This window comes from Stegostoma tigrinum, chromosome 38, assembly GCF_030684315.1.
Source record: "Stegostoma tigrinum isolate sSteTig4 chromosome 38, sSteTig4.hap1, whole genome shotgun sequence".
NCBI lineage: Eukaryota > Metazoa > Chordata > Chondrichthyes > Orectolobiformes > Stegostomatidae > Stegostoma > Stegostoma tigrinum.
Genome location: NC_081391.1, coordinates 19,186,782 through 19,195,966, shown reverse-complemented (window position 1 = coordinate 19,195,966; position 9,185 = coordinate 19,186,782).

The following is a 9,185-nucleotide window of genomic DNA, read 5'->3' as shown; positions in this document are numbered from 1 at the left end:
CAGCATTTATTGCCTATCCCTATTTGCCCAGAAGAGCAATTAAGGGTCAATCACATTGCTGTAGGTCTAGAGTCACATGTAGACCAGACCAGATAAGGATGGCAAATTTCCTTCCCAAAAAAAAAATTAGTGACCAGACAGGTTTTTCCTGACAATTGGCAATGGGTTCATGGCCATCATTAGACTCATAATTCCAGAATTCACATCCTACCATCTGCTGTCTTGGGCTTTGATTTTGGTCTGCAGAACATTACCTGAGTCTCTGGATTAGCAGTCCAATGTTAATGCCACTGGACTATCATTCCCCCACCTCCAATAAGGAGGGCCGAAGGGTCTGTTTCCACACTGGAGGGAGTCTAATATAATCCCACTCAGAATAAAGTCCTGTAATAAAGATGAACTGTGCATGGCCGATCACCCGATTATGAATAAAGATATTTCCAAGCTTCTTATCAGCTATGACCTATCCTGTCATGCTGTCCAGCAGAAATGGCTAAGCTGTGACAATGGTCAATGAGCAATAAATGTTGCCCTCGCCAGCAATGTCCACCCCCCCCCCCATGAATGAGTTTTTTAAAAAAGTTAGATATTGTCGTCGGTACACACAGAAATGTTGTGCATTCACTTTAACTAATGAAAGTTTTAGCTGTGATTCTGTTGGAATCCCTTCATTTCTGACAGCAAGCAGTGAATTCCAGCCCTTGTGCAAACCTTTAACACCAAAACGCCAGCCTGATGTATTCACTGGAATACTGAGCGAGTGCCACAAGTGCAGTGCATTCCGTTGAGGTGCTAAACTGAAGTCCTGGGTCTGCCCTCACAGCATGACATAAATGTTCGTTTGGGCTATTCTAAAGAAGAGCAGAAACATTTATCCCTCCTGGGCAATACTACCTGTCAATTGACATCACAGATTATCTGACTGTTGTTAACACAGTTGTATATGGGAGATTTCTGTTCATAATTTTACTGCTGCCTTTCCTTCATGACAAGCAGTAAAAAAATGCTTCATTAGCTATAAAACACTTTAGGAAGTTCTAAAGTTGAGAAAGGCGCCATATAAATGCGCCATTCTTTTGTACATGTATACTTACCAGTAGACACACGCCACCATTCAGTTAGCAAAGAAGTGAAGCAGCCACAACAAACACAAAACATTCACACACAACTTTTTATCTTAATGTCTTATCAATAAATACAAAAAAATCAAAGTTCATATGTATATTTTAATGCATAGCTGTAAAAGTAAGGCATTGCTTACTCTTTTTATTGATATGCTGATCAGAAATGCAGTTAGCCCTATCTGGTTTCCCATGTGTGCCTGGTGCTTAACCATTGGACAATAATGATTTGTCATGCATGTGATTTAGGATATCTTAAAGCTTGTGTATGTGCACCATATTTTACAGTTTCTGGACTACATGTGTGGTACCCATTGACAACATTCACAGGATACAGCTGAATAATGTGAAGTAGATGTAGTTTTATGAGCACTTATGATCTGATGTGTAAAATTTTCATTACAATTACCAGACACTTCCGGAGGCTGTCAGGCTGAGACTGAAAAATGTGTGCTGTATATTGCCCCGCTCACTTTGGCTGAGCTGTTCCCTGTGGAAGGTGTACTTCGAGTGAGTGATGCAAACAACAACATAATAATCATAACATCATCAAACCTAGAGGCCCGAGTAGGCCATTCAGCCCCCTTGAGGCTGCTCCCACCATTCAATAAAATCATGGCTAATCTGATTGTGAACGTAATGGGCACTTTCATGCTTGTTCCCCATAGGCCTGACTCCCTTATGAATCAAAAATCTGTCTAACTCAACTTTGAACATATTCAAAGACCAATTGATGTTTTGTTGATGAAATGTGTGGCATAGTTTTACCACCAAGGTTGGAAAAAGCTTTTTTATAGCACCTTTCACAACCTTAGGATGTGCTTTACAACTAATTATTTACTTTTGAAGTATAGACAGTGTTGCAGTATATGAAATACAACAGCCAATTTGTCCTCAGCTAGCAACGTCAGATTGACCAGACAATCTCTTTTCCTAATGTTGGTTAAAGGATGAATGTTGATCAGGATGTCAGGGGGTAACTCTCTCTGCTCTTTGAAATAGTGCTGTAGGACCTTGTATATGCCTCTGAGAAGGTAGAGGGAGCCTTAGTTTCACATCTCATTTGAAATGACACACATGGAACAACACAGCACTCCCTGCATAATGAACAGGATTTTGTGCTGAAGTCTGTTATTGGAATTTGAACTCACAACCTGTTATGACAGATATGAGTGTGCTGCCCATTGAGTCAAAACATATACACTGGGAGGGGATAATAAAATGTGAGGCTGGATGAGCACAGCACGCCAAGCAGCATCTCAGGAGCATAAAAGCTGACGTTTCGGGCCTAGACCCTTCATCACTGGGAGGGGAACCTGTTTAGCTCATTTGGCAGACCAGCCCATACCAACAGCATGGGCTCAATTCCCACGGCTGAGGCTACCATGAAAGATTCTCCTTCTCAGCCTCTCCCAAGGTGTGGTGAACCTCAGGTTAAACCACCGCCAATCTAATGGTAAGGCCATGCCAACTCTGCCCTTTAAAGGAACAATTGTTGCCTCCTGACAAGTAATCTTGCAGCAGTGGAATTATATTCAGCAACATTAACATCTCATTCACCCTGCAGGCATCTTACGCGCAAATCTAACTTTCAGTGATACATCAAAGGGTGCCATTACATGGTAAACTTTCACTCAAACTGTAGTATCCATCCTTACATTATTCACCGGTATATTGAACATAGAACAGGACAGCACAGGAATGGGCCCTTCAGCCCACAATGTTGTGCTGAACATGATGCTAAATTACACCAATCCCTTCTGCCTGCCCTTGGTCCATATTCCTCCATTCCTTGCATAGTCACATGCTTATCTAAAAATCCCTTAAACGCCCCTATCATATCTGCCTCCACCACCAGCCCTGGCAGCATTTTTCAGACTCCTGCCACTCTCTGTCTTAAAAAGTTATGCCCCTTACATCTCCTTTGAACTTTGCCCCTCTCATCTTAAATGCATGCCCCCTAGACTTAAACATTTCATATCTGGGAAAAAGATTCTGAGCGTCAACCCTGTCTATGCAGCTCATAATTTCATTGACTTCTATCAAGTCTCCCCTCAGCCTCTGCCGCTCCAGAGAAACCAACTCAAGGTTATCCAGCCTCTCCTTACAGCTCACACCCACTAATCCAGGCAGCACCCTAATAAACCTCTTCTGCAAATTCTCCAAAGCCTCCCGAAAGTCTTATAAAGCTGCAACATAACATCCTGACTCTTGTACTCAATTCCCCAACTAATATGCAGTTTCTAGATTACAATCGATGCCATTTATGTTCTTTGATACAGAAATATGTCTCTGCAACTCCTAGGCAGCAGTGATCACAATCTGCTTGAATTTACATCCAGCTGGAAAGGGGGATGATTGGGTCTGAGACTAGTATTTTAAACTTAAATAAGGGCAACACTGTAGGGATGAAATCTGAGGTGAGTTGGCATACTGGACAAGAGGATAGATTAATGAAGGTAAAGTCAATGTTGACCCAGAAGACTGAGAGCCTCCTGGTGTTGTGGGGCAGCCCCACCCAGTGTGGCATCCTGTCAGCCTGGCATGTTGTCCACCCGGCCCGTCGTAGCAGTCTGAAGTGATCTCACAGCCTCATGTCCCTCAAAGGTGAAGCCTGGTGCGGTCTGGAGCCAGTGCCCAGTGTGGACTGGAGGCAAGGTACTAGCATGGTCTGGGTTGGAAGACCGTTGCTCTGAGCTTTTATTTCTGCAGCTCTGGACATTTCATTTCTCTCTTTTCTAAGATCTTGTAACTGAAGAAGCCGCACCTAAGTACCTTTGTACCTAAAATGGCACTGAAAGTGGTGACATATGAACTTTTCACTGTCCTCATTGAGTAAATATGACAATAAAGCTAATTTATTCATTCATTCACTGGAGAGAGAGTGGTAAGGTTTAACATGAAGGTTACCACACCTTAAGCAAGGGGTGAGGTTGAGAAGGCAGTTCCTTTATAGTGGGAATTGGATCCAAGCTGTTGGCGTCACTGTGCATGGCAAACCAGCCATCCAGCCAACTGAGCTAAAGAGATGCAATGGCAGACATGTTGCAGAATTGAAGCTCTTTAACCCATTATGTCTGCACTGGCTATCCAATGAGCATTCTGCCATTCTCCAGTCTTTTACACCACCCTTGCATCTTGTTTCTATTCAAATACCATCCAGTGCACTCTGAAATGTCTCAATTAAACCTACCTTACCACACTTTCAGGCAGTGAATTTCAGAACCAAACCATTCACTTTGTGAAAAAGTTGTCTTCTCACACATGCTTGCTCTGATTTGCAAATCACTTTAAATCCATGCCATCACATTCTCGATCCTATTAGGAACAGTTTCGCCTTATCTCTTTAAGAGATATTTTGGAATACTCAGAATAGGTACATCCCTACTGTAGAGAAAAGGATTTTACGCAGGTGCTCATCAAAATAAAGTGGAAGTGAAGTCAGTGATAGTGCTTTAGAGAGTAAGATTGGGCAGTTAATAGTAGATAATAACGAAACAAACAGATGTTCTAAAATAAAGATAGAAATTGCTGGAAACGCTCAGCTGGTCTGGTAGCAAGTATAGAGAGAAATCAGAGTTGATGTTTCAGCTTGAGTGACCCTACCTCAGAACCGGACCCGAAACGTCAACCCTGTTTTTTCCTTCACAGATGCTGCCAGACCTGCTGAGCTTTTCTAGCAAATTTGTTTTTGCTTTTCAGTTAGTGAATGGTTTGGTTCTGAAAAGTAACGCCTGGAAGAATGATACAACAACATTTTGAGAGGTCCAGGGATCTGGGTGTTCAAGTGTGTGAATCACAAAAAGCTATCATGCAGGCAGAAAATGTAAGGAGGAAAGCTAATGCTATCCTTTATTACAAGAGGAATTGAATATAAAAATAAGGATGCTACATTTCACTCACAAAAGAGCATTGGTGAGACCACATCTCAAACACCGTGCAGTTTTGGCCTCTTTGTTTAATGAAGGATGTAAGTGCTTTGGAGACGGTTCAGAGGAGGTTTACTAGGTTGATACCTGATTGCATGGATTGTCTAATGAGGAAAAGTTTGGACAGACTGGGCTTGTTTCCAACAAGTGGAGTTTGGAAGCATGAGGAGTGACATGATTGTATTGCATAAGATCCTGACATTGAAAGGATGTTTCCTCTTGTGGGTCAGTCCAGAACTAGAAGACACAGAACTTTTAAAGTAGGGGTCACCCTTTTAGAGCTGAAATGAGGGGAAAAAATTGTCTCAGAGGCTTATGCAACTTTAGAACTCTCTATCGCAAAAGCAGAACATTGGATAATTGAATATTTTTAAGACAGAGGTGAGTTAGGCAGAAGAATCAGGGGTTACTGGGGGCAAACGAGAGTATGGAATTCAAAATATGAACAGATCAGCCATGATATAATTGAATGGCAGAGGACGCCTGTGGGGTCCTATGGCCTATTTCTGCTCCTATTTCGTATGTTCATAAACTGTTTTTGTAGTTTTTGTCTTGACAAACAGATTTGGTAAAATAGCAAACAAAGCAGAAATTGCTGGCAAAATTCAGCGGATCTGGTAGTTTCTGTGGAGAGAAATCAGAGTTAATGTTTCGGGTTGAGTGGCCCTTTAGGAAGGGCTCAGGCCTGCAATTTCAGTTTTTGTTTCTCATTTACATCATCTGCAGTTCTTTTGGTTTTTATTTGTAAAAGTAGCAGCCATTACTGAAAATAAATCTCTTTAGCTTTGTGGATTCATGAATCTTTTTTCCCCAAAATTTGAATAAAACTCTGGGTGTGATTTAAATGAGTTACAATGTGCAATTGTGGAGTTAACACAGATGTTGCCATTACTGCAGCTGACCTACAGCTATTGGAAAATTAATTATGACTGATTTTTGACTTTTAATGCGATGGGCCAGTTCAGTTTTCTTTTCCGTAAATTGTGGACAGTTTCTGTCAGATTTAATTCCAGTGGCTGCTTCCCTCCTCAGCCACACATGGTTTTATTTTTCCCCCATAAATTTGTCTCTATTTACCACATTTGCAATACATTACTGTTCAAATTATACTAATTTCTTCACTGCTACACTCCAGGAGTTTTGAGCAAGATTGGAGTACACAGACATTAAGTTCCATATAAACCAGTCAAGAGTTGAGGATAAAAATGTGAAGTAGACATTTTTTATTATAGATATGGTTTCATTGGCTGTCATCCGTAAATCCACATTTTTCTCCTCCTGAAGGAAGGGAAAATCAAACAGGAATATTGCTTTTGCCACTTGTATCACATGTTGCAAAATACTTACAGCAATGAAACATTGCATTTTGGCCTAACAGACTCACGCTGGTAGTGTTCATAGTTATCTTCATCTGCCCTTATCAACATATCAACTCATCGACCTGCTCAGTTACGCATAGTCTGGGTTCTGCCAGGGCCGCTCAGCTCCTAACCTCATTATGGCCTTGGTTCAAAAATGGACAAAAGAGCTGAATTCCAGAGGTAAGGTGAGAGCGACAGCCCTTGACTTCAAGGTTGCAGTTAACTGAAGGAAGCATCAAAGAGCCCTGGCAAAACTGGAATTAATGGGAATCAGGGGGCACACTCCCCACTGGTCACAAGTGGCAAAGAGGAAGACATTTGTGGTTGTTACAGGTCAGTCGTCTCAGCAGGAGTTCCCCAGAGTACAGTCCTAGGCCTAGCCAATTTCAACTGTTTCTTCAATGACTTTCCCTCTATCATGAGGTCGTATACGGGGATGTTTGCCGATGATTGCACGCTGTTCAGCACCATTCGTGACTCCTCAGATACTGAAGCAGTCCGTGTTCAAATGCAACAGGATCTGAATAATATCCAGGCTTGGGCTGCAAAGTATAAAGTAATGTTTGCACCACACAAATATCAGGCTATGACAATCTCCAATAACAAACAATCTAACCACCATTCCCTAGCATTCAATGGCATTACCATCACTGAATCCCCCATGATCAAGATCCTAGGGGTTACCATTGACCAGAAACTCAACAGGACTCACTACGTAAACACAGTGGCTACAAGAGCAAGCTAGAAGCTAGAAATAACTCACTTTCTGACTCCCCAGAGCCTGTACAACATCTACAAGGCACAAGTCAGGAGTGTGATGGAATGTTATCCACTTGTCTGATTGGCTGCAGCTCCTACAACATCCAAAATGTTTGACACCATCCAGGATATTGATTGGCACCACATCCACAAACATTCACTCCTTCCACCACCAGTGCTCAGTAGCAGTAGGATTTACTATCTGCAAGATGTACTGCAGAAATTCGCCGAAGATTCTCAGCACCTTCCAAACCCATGATCACTTTTATTCAGAAAGACAAGGGCAGCAGATACAAGGGAACACGACCACTTGCAAGTTCACCTCCAAGCCAATCACCATAGCGACTTGGAAATAATCACAATTTCTTCTGTTCCACTTGGTCAAAATTCTGGAATTCTTTCCCTGGCAGCATTGAGGGGCAACCCACAGCATGTGGACTGCAGTGGTTCAAGAAGGCAGCTCACCACCACCTTCTCAAGGGGGAACTAGGGATGGCAATTAATACTGGCTGGCGGTAGCTACATCCCACAATTGAATAACGATAACCCCATTTCCTTCACTCTCATGAATTTAGGGATATTATCAATAATATCAAAATCAACCATCAACACTCATCTAGTAAATGGATTTATCAAAAAACTCTTTGTTTTCCCTTGATTGTTTCAATATGATTTATCTCAACGATTCCCTGTTGTAGTGAGATCTCCTGGCCTTGTGCCTTGTCTGGATGTGACCATAAGACAGAACAGAAATAGGCCATTCAGCCCATTTAAGCTACTCTGCAGAAGGGCCAAATGTGACTTGGCAGGGGGCTAGGACAGTCAGCGTGGTGAACTCTCCAATGGCAGCAGCATAAATTTGGGCATGGAGCCATGCGCAACCATATGAGAGGGACCATGAGAAACCAGTGGGATACCTCACTGGTCTCTCTCTTGACACTGGTAAAATGCTGCTGGGTGTGGAAGGTGACCCTAAAAACTGAGCACTTAATTGATTTAATCATCCATCTTCTGAGGCCCACCCTCTGACAATGTCTTGTGCACTCCCTCCTACACTACCGTCTTAAAAGGTTTTATGACCCATTTCCCAAGACCCGGTAAAATCCAGTCCCCCTTAAGGACCTGATCATAGTGAGAGTGTTCTTTTCTCACTGGGTAGTTTTAGAAACAGTTTATAGATGATTATAAAATGTGAGGCTGGATGAACACAGCAGGCCAAGCAGCATCTCAGGAGCACAAAAGCTGACGTTTCGGGCCTAGACCCTTCATCAGAGAGGGGGATGGGGGGAGGGAACTGGAATAAATAGGGAGAGAGGGGGAGGCGGACCGAAGATGGAGAGTAAAGAAGATAGGTGGAGAGAGTGTAGGTGGGGAGGTAGGGAGGGGATAGGTCAGTCCAGGGAAGACGGACAGGTCAAGGAGGTGGGATGAGGTTAGTAGGTAGCGGGGGGTGCGGCTTGGGGTGGGAGGAAGGGATGGGTGAGAGGAAGAACCGGTTAGGGAGGCAGAGACAGGTTGGACTGGTTTTGGGATGCAGTGGGTGGGGGGGAAGAGCTGGGCTGGTTGTGTGGTGCAGTGGGGGGAGGGGATGAACTGGGCTGGTTTAGGGATGCAGTAGGGGAAGGGGAGATTTTGAAACTGGTGAAGTCCACATTGATACCATATGGCTGCAGGGTTCCCAGGCGGAATATGAGTTGCTGTTCCTGCAACCTTCGGGTGGCATCATTGTGCAGTCCATCCCCTCCCCTGTCTGCTTTCCGGAGAGACCACTCTCTCCGTGACTCCCTTGTTCGCTCCACACTGCCCTCCAACCCCACCACACCCGGCACCTTCCCCTGCAACCGCAGGAAATGCTACACTTGTCCCCACACCTCCTCCCTCACCCCCATCCCAGGCCCCAAGATGACATTCCACATCAAGCAGAGGTTCACCTGCACATCTGCCAATGTGGTATACTGCATCCACTGTACCCGGTGCGGCTTCCTCTACATTGGGGAAACCAAGCGGAGGCTTGG